The sequence below is a fragment of the Corylus avellana genome, chromosome 1 (genome assembly GCF_965113065.1).
Source record: "Corylus avellana chromosome 1, dhCorAvel1.hap1.2, whole genome shotgun sequence".
In the NCBI taxonomy this organism is placed as follows: Eukaryota; Viridiplantae; Streptophyta; class Magnoliopsida; order Fagales; family Betulaceae; genus Corylus; species Corylus avellana.
In genome coordinates, this window is record NC_142490.1 from 42,133,545 (window position 1) to 42,148,089 (window position 14,545).

A 14,545-nucleotide genomic window follows, 5' to 3' on the forward strand; every position below is an offset into this window, starting at 1 on the left:
GGAGCACAAAATTTGTTGTATATTAGCACACCAGGAATTAGGAAATATACTAATTTCACATAAGTGAATTAGTATTATATTTTGAGAATAACTTCATTCTAATTGTGGTGTAAAACGACACTTTTATAACCTTCAATATAAGGTTAACACATCAGTTAAAAAAAAACAAATCGAATGCAGAGGAGAACACCGGATCTTTGACCCAAGGGAAACCCATTGACAAAATCTCTTCTCTTTTTTTTTTTTTTTTTTGTAACCCGACCGGATGTTTCTTAGCAACCAAATGGCAAGATTTTTCTATTAGAAATAAGACCATCAGGAGACTGAGGAAGGGCCCGAGAAATTGAGGCCAAATTTTTTGGCCGAATTGCTGTGGTGGCATATGGTGGTTGTTAGTTTTAGTGCTTTATTTCACAATGGGTTTTCATCTTTGTCAACAATCCCAAAAAGAGTTGCAGAAATCTCACATTTCTTGATGGAGCTTTTGGTGGAGAGTCTTTTTAGAGCCTTCTTCACTTCATCCTCTTCTTCTCCTTCACTTACAAGAAAGTAAGGCTTTCTCCACAACCAACTTTATTAGAAACAAACCAAGCTGACAAAGTATCACAATGAAAGATGGTGGCCTAGGAAGGTGGCTTTGGGCGAATTTCAGAGACGGCGTTTGACAGAAGAGGTGGACTTTAGGCATGAAGTTGGAATGAATGGAAAATGTTAAAAGATTTCGTCAATCAATTGATTTAGTTTAAAGATTTGTTGTTTTCAGATCTATTTTAGTTAATTTTACAACATGTGAAGATAGAAGGGGCTCTCTTTTTTAGATCTATCCATGGCTAAATTCAAGATATATAAATGATATGCAGAAGTCCTCTCTTTGTAGCAAATTGGCCTTCGCAACTTTAACAATCGAGCCATGTAATTTGTCATCCTTTGAAAAGGTCTCGTCATTCTTGCAAAAACACTTATGGTAATCATGTTACTCTTTGCATGCTTCTTATTTATATGCCAAAGAATCATGAGACTCTCATTTATCAACAAAAATTAATCATTGGATGAACTATTGTAATAATAAAAAATAAAAAACCAAGAGTTCATATGCTAATAGTAAAAAAAATATTTAATTAATATTTTAACACTTCATGAGACTCTCATAATCCATGTAGTATTTCACAAGCTTCAGCAACTCCTTCCAAGGATATAGATCTACATATTCGACGGTTAAATTGACCGTTTCAGGCCCTAAGAAGTGTACCACAACTAGACCAATCCATCCACATGTCCAAATTAGCAAGTGTACAAGAACTAGACAAAAATTAGCATTTCACATTCATAAATTTTAGGATCTTAAAGCAATTACATAAACCACTACGAAACCATTCTTTATAATATTCTCCTATTGTTTAATTTACTAGCATTGATGGAAAGTTGATGCTATCCAGCAAGAGAAAGCCAAATAAGAACACCACAACCACTATATATCTAAGACAATAACAGGATAGCATGAAAATAATTTACCTTCTTTGCATCATCTGTCTTCAATGTAGGAACATGGTAAGTGACAGAGAAAGCATCACAAATACCAATTGAATCTAAGGAGCCAAATTCACTCGTTGTCCCAATAACCAGAAGTTTTTTTCCCTGACAACAAAAATCACAAGATGAACTATTAATTATGACTTCAGCAAGGTCAGAAAACTACCATTCACCAAATCATACTTCACAAAGTTGCTGAAGAAAAAACCATGGCCCAAGATGTCAGAAATTGTCACACATGAGGCTGTCTATGAATTCAGCCAGTCATCGCTCATTGGACAGCCAGTGATTGTGACCTGAATAATCATGGACAAAAGAGCAAAACAACTTTTAACCACTGCAGCAAAATAGTACTATGATTTAATGCATCCATCTAGCTCCAAATGTTACTTCTTTCTTTTATAGGTATTTACAGCTCATTTACCCGTAGAAAGGATTTGAACCCATGACCTCCTCCTCCACCCTTTCATTGGATAGGAGATGCCAGATCTTAGCTCTGCTGTCAAAAATTGCTTAAAGAAATAGCAGTCTAATATAGACTGAGAGTTGCAAATTTAACAAATGAATTACAATAGCGTTGTGGGATTTTCTTGTTCCCTATGAGAGATTAACACTTGTCTCCACAGACTAGAAGAAGCAAGCTCAATTGTTTGTTTCCAAGGGCTGCAAATCCATTTCACCAGTAGTCAAGTTTTGGCAACCAAAAAACAAAGACAGAAGAACCAACCAGTTCAGAGTGCATCATAGTACTACCAACCCATGACATGGAATTCAATGCATAAATTTCAACAAGCATATAATAACATCAAAATGAAAAGGAAAAAAATAGAATTATAACCAAGAAAGCCACAGCAACATTATTACAAACAAAGTTGACTAGCTTGCATGAGATCAAAAATGTCCAGGTAACGCGCGAACATTTAATTAAACAACAAGGTTTGTAATTTCTACACATCCGCAATACAGGGATTACACTCAAGAGTTACAAAACAAAGATTCATCTGTTCTATTGCACTTATGCAGTATATGATTTGAAATGCCAATACTTATTTCACAGCTGCCAAATCAATCATCGACCTCTTGCCTCCAGGATGGTTAGCAACCTTTTGCCATTAAAACTTGAAACCCATTGCTGCTTTCTAGCTTCTATTGACCAGTAACACATTGAATGCAAAGTTATTATTCACTTCATGTTAAGTGCCATAGAAGACGAGACACAAAAGTTATTTCTCTCCTACAAGCATCTTTTTTTTTTTTTTTGATAAGTAATATTCTCTCCTACAAGCATCTTAATATTCAAACGGACAAAGTTTTCTTCCAAACTAGGTTGGAGGAATTTCCTTCAACCTAGTTTATAAAAGTAACATGTGTCTATTTTTTTAATAACATATGAGATACACATGAGTTTTTAGTAAAATTTATTCCAACTTTATCCCTACTATTAAAAACTCATGTGCATCTAACATGTTCAAGGGACACATGTTACTTTTATAGACTAGGTTGAAGGAAATTCCTCCAACCCAGTTTGGAAGAAAACTTTGTCCTATTCAAACATTCTAATTCTCCTTCTAGGTGTTGTTCTTGTATATTTCTTGTGTCTCTAGGTTTGTTTACGTTTTTAATGACATCTCGATTACTTATTAAAAAAAAAGAGTCAAACATTCTAATCATCTTAGAGTGATTTGAAAGATTAACATACAGTTCAATGCCAAAATTTCTGTTGGTAGAACAAGGTAGCGATAAGCCTTTATTTATTTTAAATTAAACTTCAAATTTTCAATATATAACTCTACAAAAAATGCCATAATTAATAAGCCAATAGATTTTTTGGGTATTGCATTTTTTTTTTATAAGTAATGAAAAACTTTATTGAAAGCGTAAGGCGTAAGGCGCGCCCCTAAGTACATAGGCCGTATATACAAGGAGCTCCCACATGCCCAAAACCCAAAAAAAACAGAAGCAAAAATGCCCACAACCCGACCCACTCAAAAAGCCCACAGGACAACAAAGCCCTCAGATGCTAACAAGCTTGAGCCTTGCCTTTCCCATGCCTAGATATGCATTGCATTTTATGAAAACCTCTTCAAAAGTACCAAAACATATTCAAAAGTAAATTGCTAAGAAGTAGCAGCAAAGAAATATATATATATATAAAAGAAAGACTAAACATATGGGACTGTGGAAAAATACTTCCGCATGATAAGTAAAATAAAGATTGTGTAGAACCCTTGTACTAGTGCTTATTTAAGTTTAAATTCTCTCACAATTGCTCCAAAAGAGATACGAGTTAAATGCATATATATATTTAATGAGAAAGATATCATTTGACAAGAATAAGCATAAAATATTATCTTTAACACATATATGTTGCCTAAAACACACTTGAACATATGTAGAAAGATTGGTCATCAAGCATTGTCAACAACTATCTATCTTGCTCTTCAAATCCATTTCCTCCCTTGACAAAAACTAGGGTCTCCATGTAAGTAACCAACTGTGACGAGAATGTTACCCCAGGATCAATTTGGAGATTGGTCATTTGTTTGGTAGAGGGGTCGTACAAGACCACTCTACGAGAATTTTTGTGAGAAGTTTCCATGAACATGGTGTTATTCTTCCAAAATCCCAACGGTCGTATAATTCCCATACACGGTCCAATAGTGAAAAGCTTAGTCCAGGAGTCCTTAACGCAAACTTCAAGCAACGACCAAATATCAAAGCGTGTTTTGAACCAATCTTCAGAACAGATTCTAACTGCCATACCAATCGATTGATTCAACACAAATAACTCTGGCCAAACAAGTGGATTGCGAATCTGCGATTCCTCACAACATCATCCGGCAGCGGTGTTTCTAGGCATACCTCTTCGCTCATGCCAAATGACAAAACACCTGCCCAATCATCACTAGCATCACCAGCTGCCCTCCAAGAAGCCATCCCGTTGATGTATGTCAACTGACCCATTTATCAGTAAGAAAAGGTGACCTTGTGTATTCGCAGTGTCCATCAAGTTTTCTCCAAGAATCAGAACTTAAGCTGTATACCCCTTTTTAGTATGAATAATTTCTAGACTTAGACTCGCCATGAGGGAGAAAATGAATCTTGATTATCTTGTAGTCATTAGTTTTGGCATCAAAACCAAATCCCATACCACCAATATAGCCGCCACGGAACTGGGGCACGTTTGATTCGGGGACAACCTTTGTTTCTTTAGTTGCAGGGTTCCATATAACAACATTGAAGTGATATGTTGAAAAACCGTGGAGACAAACGAGACCATTGCAAAAACCCACGACAAAAATCCCACCCTCCTCCATCAACCCAAAAGAAAACAGTGGAGGAACAGGTTGTGTAAGGGATACTAGGAGTGTTTCATAAGAAATCGTGGAGACAACAAAATCTTCGGTGAATTTGTCGCGCAATTAAAGGAGAAGCTGGGTGTTGATGTTGCTCTTGTTCTTGTTGTGTAAGAGGTGTTTTCTTATGAAACTTTGGTGAGTAATGAAAGCGTACCAGGATTTGCAGACGCACTTTAATTGCAAGAGAGAGAGGACCTGAAGCCAAAGCAGAATCGCCGTCACCAAGTCTTCAGGTAATTCCTTGGCCATTCGTTTGTCTGTTGCTGGGTTAAGAGAATAAGAACGCCAAGCCGCAGGGTTAGGTTTTTATTTTCGACCAAGTTGGGGAACAAAATTTATTCTTATCAATTTTTTTTTTAATTATTATTATTATTATTATTATTATTATTATTTAAAATTTATTCTTAGCAACACAATTCAATAGCATATGAAATCCACCTGAGTCTCAAAAGAAATTCCTACTTAAACCATTGCTGCTTTTAAATCAAACTTTCAAAAACTTTACATTTCTTTTTTGTCATCTCCACTTCTTTTCTAGAAAATGTGAACATATTTTGACTCAATAAACTCAACAAACATAAATTGCAGTCTCAGCTTCCAGATTAATTAGTGCCACTGACCCAACAATTAGATGAGGATAAATATAATAAAGAAACACACCTAAGTAAAGCAAGATCAAGACATTCTGCATGAGCTCGCATATCAAGCAGACATTACAAGTTGACAGTAAATTAAAATCAACAGCAAATTTAAATCAAAGAGCCTACATGATATGATAGGGATCGGGCGAAGGACTAGCATAATAGTCAAATTTGGCTATTATCGGTCTTTTGCCTATTCTGCTAGAGAAGCTCTAATATGTCACGTCAACTAAAGATATGTGCACAAAAAAGTTACTATTCACCTATTCATCAGGTGAATCAAGAAAAGGAAGCATCCATTTGAGCTTCTACAGGCCAGGAAAAGACTTTAACAGCATAAACAAAGGGTATGGATGTCTCAATTCAAAGCTAAAATTCCAATGGCAACCAACACTTGCAAATTAGATAAGCCAATTAATCTTAGAGATGGGAAAACCCATCTTAATTTGCATTCCAAATACTAACTAATTCCATCCTCACAAAACCTCATTTCAAAACCAGATAAGCGTACATTACCCCAACATCGACTAGGCATGCCAGTATCTACAGACTAATCTTACATCTGTAGCAGATATCACAAACACTATACGAGATGGAATTTGGCATATGATCAAAGTTAGAAAACTAATCAACAAAGGCAAAAATGAAAGGAACACAATAAAATTTTGTCTACACAACTGGTTGCAAGAAATATGAAGGCTTTTTTGACATGTGTCCATGCATGCGTGTAAAGATAATACAGGAATAAAGCAATCAGACAAAGAAACTAATAATAGGAAGGTAGAGTAGCGAAGTCTATAGTCAAATTTGACTATTATGGGTCATTTGCCTATTCTGTTGGAGAAGATCTAATATATCATGTCAACTAAGGACATGTGCACAAAAATGTTGCTATTCGCCTATTGATGGCATTGTGACATTTTTTTTTTTTTTAAAAAAAAAATGAAATTTGACAGAGTTCAAGAACCAAAATCATACTATCACCTAATTACCATCTTTTAAAAGATAAAAGAAAAAGAAACCTTAAATCCTTAAGTGGCTAGTAATTGAAATCTTTGATACCTAAATTGTTTGTCAAAAAAATGTTGGGACATAAGTAAAATACAGAAACGATTCAGTGTCACTTCATTTTGAAAGCAAAATAATATTGAAATAGTGTGTTGCCTGTGGTAAAATCTTCCTTCAGCCAGCCCTATGGTAACATTTGAAGTTTGATCTCCAAGAACCAAAATAATTGAGTTAAAGGAGCGACAAAAAATCCATTGACTTAAAGTTTTGGCACTTACAGTGTTTGGACTCGATAAGCATTGAATGGAATCCCCCCACACAGAGTGACAATTGCAGCATTCACTGGATCTGTAGAACTAAAACACAAAAACTTGGTAAATCATGCGCTAGGGCCCAACCATCATTACAGTCTATAAGGGAAAACAATGTGTCTTTAGGATTTCTTCGGATCTGCAAAGAGGGTAAGTTGCCACACTAATCTACACAGGAATTGCAGATCCCACCAAGCCCGAATTGCACAAGCTTCACATTGAATTCTGTTATGCCGTCAGGGAAAAGTTCCAAAACATTGAGTTGATTATGAATCACAAGTATAAGAGATGCAAAAAAAAAAAAAAAATAGTTCCTTCGTAGAAAAATTATTACCAAAAGCAATGCACCGTACCTGGCGCAAGAATTTATAATTGTAAGGGTCATACGCAAAGTTTGTCAAATTAGAAGCAATTCTCTCTTTTGTTTCTGTAAATAAAAGAACAATTGATTAATTACATGTTTCAGAGTTAAGGATATTCCCTCAAGTGAATTAATTGTCATTAAAAATTAAAAGTCTTACCCCAAGTACACCCTGTACCCTGATATTGACAAAGTGAGTGACAATATCAGATAATAATTCTTTTAGAAAACAAATCAAAAAGCGATATGAAAGCAAAGGAGCATGTCAACATTTAGCATAAATGGTGAATGCCACACTTTTTCTCTAAGTTGCCTCAAAGCTCAATTAAGAGAATTCATGTGTCCTCAAGAGCAGTAATGAGAGTAGCATGGAAGGAGAATTGTTTCAACAATTAAAACAAAAACTAATTATATAGAGAATTTGAGTTTGAACCAACATGAAGGAAACTTTGTACTGCAAGGAACAAGAGTAGATGCAGTAGAACTCATGCTCTGGTAACCATTCAAGTTGATGATCAAAGGAAATAAACAATTAGCAGTTATCAACATAATCAATAGCAGATATTCTTCACATTAGTGCCATTGCTCATAACCGATCTGCCCTTAATTCCAGCAACAAATTAGCTGGGTTTAGTACTTAAACTACACTGACGTGGGTGTAGTTACAAATGTGGTGCCTGTTATTAGTAGCAATCAATCACCAGATAACAATCAAATTACATCATTCATGCATCCTAAATGTTTAAGAGCCTATCCACATTAGAGCCCTAGTACTGTATTTGAAACAAGGTTTGCTATGAAGCCACAACATATATGACATAGCCTACACAGTAAAAAAATTTGGCGGCAACTGTACTTCATGAAGATCGAAAGATGCAGTGGAGGTAAGCTTTTACATAGTACAGGACATGTAACGATTGAGCTCCTAAACGAAAAAACCATACAAATCAACAAAACTAGAGGACTAGACAGCACCTTTATGCAGTCAATATGTCAGGTGAATCAAGAAAAGGAAGCATCCATTTGTGCTTCTTCACTCTTTAGAGGTCGGGAAAAGACTTTAACAGCATACACAAAGGGTATGGATGTCTCAATTCAAAGCTAAAATTCCAATGGCAACCAACACTTGCAAATTAGATAAGCCAATTAATCTTAGAGGCGGGAAAACCCAGCTTAATTCCATCCTTACAAAACCTCATTTCAAAACCAGATAAGCGTACATTACCGCAACATCGACTGGACATGCGAATATCTACAAACTAATCTAAAATCTATAGCAGATATCACAAACACCATACGAGAAGGAATTTTGCATATGATCAAGGTTAGAAAACTAGTCAACAAAGGAAAAAATGAAAATAACGCATTAGAATTTTGTCTACACAACTGGTTGCAAGAAATATGAAGGCTTTTTCGACATGTGTTCATGCATGTGTGTAAAGATAATACATGAATAAAGCTCTCAGAAAAGAAACTAATAAGAGGATGGTAGAGTAGCGAAGGCTTAATGCACATGTAATAATAAGAACAATAACAGAGTTGTCATATGTAAGAGCTATCCTAGATATCATAATGCTATGTGGAAGAAACGTTTTCCAGGAAGCTATTTCAGATTTGAACCTGACAGGAAATTCCTTTACTCAACTGTTCTTATTTTTATTTGACTTTTTTCACGCATTTTTGTTGGTAAATATTGCATCCTAGTGTTTCTCTTTGCTCAAATGCCGCTGCTGTTGGGGTTTTGAATTCCAGAAGACAATATGAAGTGCTTTCATATCCATTGACAAAATTATATAACTAAAATCTTGCACCAGGCGCATTGATACAATTTCTGGGACTAAAATTCATCAACTTTTTGACACAATTGCTGAATTGTTTATACTTTATATGTGCACTTAGACACTGAACAACTTCGAACATTACGATTGGACTGGCTCAAAGGAAGAACTATATTAACATTTAAAAACAATTAAATTTAGGTAAAAAAAGAAGAACCATATTAACATTTGCTTTGACACAGCCGAGGCCCTCATAACACAAACCATTCCCAAAATCCAATTTAGCAGTAAAAAATTTACGCAGCATGCAGACACACGTCAGTCCAATAAAATCTGTCCATCTACTTTATGCAAATACCGAAAATACAGCCAATAGTAACCACTAAATCTTTGAAAAGACCATACTTTATGATATCTTAATGACAAGCAAGAGAACTCAAAACAACACTGTCAATTCAAATAACATTCCTCTTGATAGCTATTAACCGTTATGTTTGCATCAAACCAAGCATGACACTCAAGTATGTTTGGAAAATCAATCACTGGCAACAAAGAAGAACACCACCAAAACTCTTAAGTCTCTACGTGCTTTATAAAATCTAGACAACTACTCTTATTTTCTAATCCATACAACCTTGCTCAATAAACTCAAAATCACACCTTCAGTAATCAATAATTCAATATCTCATACCTATCAAAAAATAATAATAATAATTCAATATCTCATGGGAATAGTAATTATATGTCATGCTACTCTCCTCATCTTGTAATACATTGGCATTCGGACACTCTTAGGATTTTGAAAATCAAAACCTATATCTGCACCTATTTACAGTTTCATATTCATATTTTCTTATGAACTGGTTCCAAAACAAGGTCATCTTCTTCATACAAAGGAGGGATAAAATACAGCACATGAAAAGAAAAGAAAAAAAGAGTTATGTTTCCTTTACGCATTTACAATTCGTCAAACAAAATCAATAGACCCAACCCATAAAGACTGATTTATAATTTCTCATTAACCTTTGGCAAGCTTGTAAAGGAAATTAGATGTTCACCAACCAAAAAGAAAATGCTCTAGCCTCCAAAACTGTTTGCAAATCTTTGCCTTTGAATCTTGCAACTCATTGCTGCTTTCTAGCTTCTATTGACCAGCAGCATGCAAAGATATTATTCACTACGTGTTTGGTGCCATAGAAGACTAGACACAAAAGTTGCAGCATCTTAATATTCAAACATTCTAATCGTCCTATAGTTACAATGGTTAGCAAATAGGGTATAACATCCCATTTACCTATTCCTTAGTGACCCTTGAAAATCCACCTGAGTTCCTAAAGTAATAAACAATGTTTAAACCTGGTGGGGTTCTGAAACTTAGCCAACTGACCTGAAAAAGTTCGTTTTTTCAACCAGCTAAACCATCGTTTACAACAACCTTCATTACCTATTACACTTAAAGCATATGTGGTGACTTAAAAGCTTAAAAGATGGTTGGAAATAGGGGAAGAGTGAAAAAAATTTATTATCAGGTTCTAATGTGCTATGTCATTTTTTTAAGAAATCAAAGAGCTCAATTTTGAAAATTATGTCCACTAATCCCATCAACCATACTTTGAAGTACCAAAACCTCTTCAAGAGTAAATTGCTATGAAGTAGCTAGAAAAAAATATCAATATATATATAAATGAAACACTAAACTTATGGGATGGTGAAAAGATAATTCCTCATGATAATTACAATAAAGATGGTGTGAAGAACCCCGTACAACTGCTTATTTAACAATAAAAATCTCTCACAATTGCTCCAAAAAAAAGCCGGGTTAAATGTAAATGTATAAATATTTGAGAAAGACAACTTTGACAAGAATAAGCATAATATATTATCTCAGCACATATATGCTGCCTGAAACACAATTGGAACAGATATAGAAACATAGGCCCTTAAGCCTTGTCAACAATTGTCCTTTTCTTCAGATTCATTTCCTCCCTTGACAGAAACTAGGGTCTCCATGTAAGTAACCAACTGCATCTGCTTCGAGTCACTATGTCCATGAATTTGGAGATCAGTCATTTGTTGGGTAGAGGGGTCATACAAGAACAGTTGTCCGCTATCAACTTTAGTCAAGAACATGGTGTCATTCTTCCAAAATCCTAATGGTTGGTGAATTCTTGCAATCGATGGTCCAATAGTAAAAAGCCTATTCCAGGAGTCCTTAACACCAACTTTAAGCAACAACCATATATCATATCCAATCTCCCTCCATCTTTCATCAACCGGCATGAGAGCAACCATGGCAATCGATTCATTCAACACAAAAAGGCTATGCCCAGTAACATTATCTGGAAGTGGTGTTTTTAGGAATACCTCATCGCTCATGTCAAATGACAAAACAAATAACTTCGGGTCTTCAACATATGCCAGCCAAGAACCCATCCCAGTGGTGTATGTAAATGTACCATCCGAAATAAAACACTGGGGTCCATCAACTTTTCTCCAAGAATCGGTGCTTAAGCTGTATACCTCTTTTTGGAATCTGATTTCTTTAACGTCCTTCATAGAATAGGCGTCGTAAATGGGTTCATACATGCTAACAAAGTTGATTATCTTGTAGTCATTAGTTTTGGCATCAAAACCAAATCCCATATCTTGAATACGGGTGAAATAGCCAGCGGGGGCGAAGATGGGAAGGTTTGATTCAGGGACAACCTTTGTTTCTCTAGTTGTAGGGTTCCATATAACAACCTTCAATGTATCGTAAACGTGGAGACAAACGAGACCATTGTAAGAACCCACCACAGAAATACAAAAATTCTCGCTGTTCTCAAAATACGTTCGAGGTAGAGGATGTGTAAGGGATATTTGGAGTTCTTCATAAGAAATGGTGGATATAACATAATCGTCCATTGTTTTGTTGAACGTACTAAGGAGAAGGTGGGTGTTGCTGTTCTTGTTGCGTAGGAGGTGTTTTCTTACGAAGTTTTGGTGTGTGATGAGAGCGTACCAGGATTTGCAGACGCACTTGAAACGCAAGAGAGAGACGACCGGAAGCCATAGCAGAATCTGCGTCACCAAGTCTTCAGGCAATTCGTTGGCCATCATCATCATCGGGTAACTGGTAGAGAGCTTCGTAGGGTTTTTAGTTTCAACAAAGAGGGGATCGTAATGTACTCTCAACGTAAAAGACAGATATTGAAGTTAAACTTTTGCCAATTTGGGGTTGGGCTTAACTCTCACCAACCTGGCCTCACCCTGGCGAATGCCAAAACAAGGATTTGGATCCCTTGAATTTTTAGAGAATTTGAGTTCAAATTTTTCAATCTGACCATCCATTATATCTAAGGGTTAAAAAAAAAAATGTTTTTTGGTCTCATTAAACAAATGAAATAACTTATTTTCTTCTCAAAATAAAAAAGCAACGCATGAATGGATTTGTTTTTGAAGTAATTTTATTTATTTTGTTTCTCTCTCAAAACAAAAAAACAAGGGAAAAATATAAAAAGAACTTCAAACTACTAGTCATTTGCAATATAGCCCTCCCAAACTACCGAAATGTATCAAAAATGCCACTTATTTTTTTATATTCCTATAATACCCCTATTCTTTTAACAAATAGAATAATAAAATAATTGTAAAAAAAACTAAACAATTTTTTTAAAATACAAAAAGAAAAAAAGTTTTTTTGAATAAATAAATAACCTAATATACTTTTGTTGAATATATCTCACATACCTCTTTAAATATATAACCTAATTATGTTAAATTGGGAAAATAGAAAGAAATATCTAATAATAATGTAGTTGCCTAATTTATGATATTTAAATTTAAATGAGAATTGAAAAAATTTAATATCAGAAAGATTACCATATACTCTAATTAATAGTCATATGTATATATAATTTTCCAGCAAAATATAACTATTAATTATAATTCGTATTACCTACCAGCCACCACGATATAACTAACTTACCATAACAAGTTAACAACAAACCGAAAAAGGAAAAAGGAAACAAAAAATTGATAAGAATAAATATTCGAAAAAAAAACCTAACCCTGCGGCTTGGCGTTCGTATTCTCTAACCCTAAAGCAACAGAGAAACCAATGGCCAACGAATTGCCTGAAGACTTGGTGACGCAGATTCTGCTATGGCTTCTGGTCATCTCTCTCTTGCGTTTCAAGTGCGTCTGCAAATCCTGGTACGCTCTCATCACACACCAAAACTTCGTAAGGAAACACCTCCTACACAACAACAACAACAGCAACACCCACCTTCTCCTTAAAACGAGCAACAAAACAATGGACGATTATGTTGTATCCACCATTTCTTATGAAGAACTCCAAATATCCCCCCTCACACAACCTCTACCTCCACAGTATTTTAGGAACGATGAGCCGTTTGGCGAGATGTTTAGTATTTCTGTGGTGGGTTCTTGCAATGGTCTCGTTTGTCTCCACGCTTACAATACATTGAATGTTGTTATATGGAACCCTACAACTAAAGAAACAAAGGTTGTCCCCGAATCAAACCTGCCCATCTTCGCCCCCGCTGGCTATTGCACCCGTATTCAAGATATGGGATTTGGTTTTGATGCCAAAACTAATGACTACAAGATAATCAACTTTGTTAGTATGTATGAACCCAATTTCGACGACTATTTTATTAAAGATGTTAAAGAAATCATATACCAAAAAGAGGTATACAGCTTAAGCACCGATTCTTGGAGAAAAGTTGATGGACCCCAGTGTTTTATTTCGAGTGGTACACACACCACTGGGATGGGTTCTTGGCTGGCATATGTTGAAGACCCGAAGTTATTTGTTTTTTCATTTGACATGAGCGATGAGGTATTCCTAAAAACACCACTTCCAGATAATGTTACTGGGCAAAGCCTTTTCATGTTGAATGAATCGATTGCCATGGTTGCTCTCATACCGGTTGATGAACGATGGAGGGAGATTGGATATGATATATGGTTGTTGCTTAAAGTTGGTGTTAAGGACTCCTGGAATAGGCTTTTTACTATTGGACCATCGATTGCAAGAATTCACCAACCATTAGGATTTTGGAAGAATGACACCATGTTCTTGACTAAAATTGATAGCGGACAACTGTTCTTGTATGACCCCTCTACCCAACAAATGACTGATCTCCAAATTCATGGACATAGTCACTCGAAGGAGATGCAGTTGGTTACTTACATGGAGACCCTAGTTTCTGTCAAGCTAGGGAGGAAATGAATCTGAAGAATAGGACAATTGTTGAGAAGGCTTGAGGGCCCATCTTTCTATATCTGTTCCAATTGTGTTTCAAGGCAGCATATATGTGTTGAGATAATACTTTATGCTTATTCTTGTCAAAGATGTCTTTCTCAAATATTTATACACTTACATTTAACCCGTATTTTTTTTTTGGAGCGATTGTGAGAGATTTTTATGGTTAAATAAGCAATTGTACGAGGGTTCTTCACACCATCTTTATTTTAATTATCATGAGGAATTATCTTTTCACCATCCCATAAGTTTAATGTTTCGTTTATATATATATGGATATTTTTTTTC

General features: G+C 35.4%; 3 pseudogenes; 1 reads left to right on the forward strand and 2 right to left on the reverse strand.

The window, feature by feature from the left end:
- Positions 1-3,955: 3,955 nt before the first annotated feature.
- On the reverse strand, positions 3,956-5,138 carry LOC148589869 (uncharacterized; annotated as a pseudogene).
- Positions 5,139-10,757: 5,619 nt separating this feature from the next.
- On the reverse strand, positions 10,758-12,129 carry LOC132169842 (F-box/kelch-repeat protein At3g06240-like; annotated as a pseudogene).
- Positions 12,130-13,087: 958 nt separating this feature from the next.
- On the forward strand, positions 13,088-14,249 carry LOC132169843 (F-box/kelch-repeat protein At3g06240-like; annotated as a pseudogene).
- The last annotated feature ends 296 nt before the right edge of the window (positions 14,250-14,545 follow it).